Source organism: Petaurus breviceps, unplaced genomic scaffold (assembly GCF_028583685.1).
Source record: "Petaurus breviceps papuanus isolate PSGF00001 unplaced genomic scaffold, PetGlider_PUasm1.0 90752, whole genome shotgun sequence".
NCBI classification, from domain to species: Eukaryota; Metazoa; Chordata; class Mammalia; order Diprotodontia; family Petauridae; genus Petaurus; species Petaurus breviceps.
Window position 1 is genome coordinate 11,799,091 of NW_027187336.1, and position 2,403 is coordinate 11,801,493.

Below are 2,403 nucleotides of genomic sequence, written 5' to 3' on the forward strand. Positions count from 1 at the left end.
AGAGTTGGTCAATGATTAAGTATATGAGGAGGGAGAATGAGAACAGAGTAATCATGACAGATGAAAACTTCCAAAGAGTAATTTTGTTTTTTTGCTTTTTGGAGGGGAAAGGCAGGGCAATTGGGATTAAGTGACTTGCCCAAGGTCACATGGCTAGTACCGTGTTTCCCCGATAATAAGACCTATCCTGAAAATAAGCCCTCCCCTTACTGTGTAAGATTCCTCTAAAATAAGCCCTCCCCCGAAAATAAGCCCTATTGAGATTGCTACTGTAGTGAAGGTGATACCCTGCGCTACACGCTACATTACGGTACCCTCTGTATGCACTGTCCCCCCCCCCCGCCCCGGTGAAACGCATGCTGCACTCCGAGCTGCATCCAATCAGAGCTGCAGCAGTGAGCGCGTCATCCTGTTCTTCCTCAGTGATTTGCTTGCTGGAGCCATTGAGAGCAGTGCCGCGGAGGAGAGCTGAGGCAGGACAACATAAGCCCTCCCCTGAAAATAAGCCCTCTGGTGTTTTTCTTTCAAAAAAAAATAAGACAGTGTCTTATTATCGGGGAAACACGATAAGTGTTGTGTCTGAGGCCAGATTTGAACTCAGGTCCTCCTGACTCCAGGATCAGTGCTCTATTCACTGCACCCAAAGAGTAATTTGAGGGCAAACATAATGTGTTCTGTTTTGAGATGCCTCTGGGACATCTACTGTCAGATAGGCACTTGGAGTTCATGAGAGAAACTAAGACTAATTACATAGATCTGGGAATAGATCTATACACACACAAGTAAATCAGTAAATAATAATAAATCAGTAAAAAGTAAATAAGTAATTCAGTGGAAGCTGATGAGGTTGCCAAGTAAAAGACTGCAGAGAGGAAATATTTGAGGGCCTGGGATAGAGGCTGGACAACACCCATAGTTAGGAGGCATGATATAGGACTCGAATGGAGAACCTGTAGCCTTGAGGCTACCTGTGGCCCTCTGGGTCCTCAAGTGTGGCCCTTTGACTGAATCTAAACTTCATGGAACCAATCCCTTAATAAAAGGATTTGTTTCCCATCCCTGATATAGGTGATCATCCAGTAAAGAAGACTGAGAAGGAGTGATCTGGATAGGTAGGAGAGGTGAGAGCAGTGAAAGAGACAGTACCTAGGAGAAAACAATGCAGAGGTATTTATATCCAAAAGGAAAGTGTGTTTGTGTGTGTGTGGGGGGAATAGTGTCATATGCTTCAGAAAGGTTAAGAAGGGTGGAAAACACTGTGTTTCTAACATCACAGAAATTGAATGTATAAATTGGTGAAATCTGCATATTCTTTTCATTACTCCTCCTTTAGGGGGAATTATTCCCAGTATTTCAGTGTGGAATCAAAATCGCATTTCAGTTTGTAGTTGAATCATTTTAGTTGTATCTGACTCTTTGTGACCCCATTTGGGGTTTTCTTGTCAAAGTTACCAGAGTAGTTTGCCATTTCCTTCTCCAGCTCATTTGGCAGAAGAAGAAAATGAGACAGACAAGGTTAAGTGTCTTGCCCAATGTCATATAGCTGGTAAGTGGTCTGAGACCAGAATTCATGAAGATGAGTCTTTCTGAATCCAAACCCAGTGCTCTTCTCTATCCATTGTACCACCCAGCTGTATTTAAGTTCAGAAACAAATAAATGAACTGGAATTTAAAGTAGCATGCTCCATTGTCTGAATGCTGCCACCAGGGGCTCATATGGTGCTTTTTTTTTTTTTTAAAGCAATCGGGGTTAAGTAACTTGCTCAAGGTTACATGGCCAGTTATTTCTGGGTGTGGTGCTGAGTATCTGAGCCCGGATTTGATCCAGGTCATCCCGACACTGGAGCCGGTACTCTTACTCGCTGTGCTACCTGGCCGCCCCAATTTATTTATTTATTTATTTATTTTTATTTTTTTTAAGCAATTGGGGTTAAGTAACTTGCTCAAGGTTACATGGCCAGTTATTTCTGGGTGTGGTGCTGAGTGTCTGAGCCCGGGATTCGATCTCCAGGTCGTCCCAACACTGGAGCCGGTACTCTTACTCGCTGAGCCACCTGGCCGCCCCTCATAAGTGCTTTAAACACCTGCAAAGCAGCTCTAGAGGAGGTTAGTTCTTTGTGCTGTAAATTTTTTAGTTATGAGAAAAATATTGACAAGTATGTTGGTTAGGTTAAGGGGGAGCAAGGTTTAAGTGGCTTCTGCAACATTATCTTTTTTTTTTCTTTTGACATTTTCTTTCCTTAAGTTCATTTTCATTTAAGTGCACAAAGGAACTTCAGTGCATTTTTGTTCTTTAATTTTTAAAAATCATCTCTCTTTCTTTGACTCCTCTGTAGGCTCTTCTCCCACTTTGTAAATGTGGGTGTTCCCCAAACTTCTGTCCTTTGTTGCCTTCTCTTGATT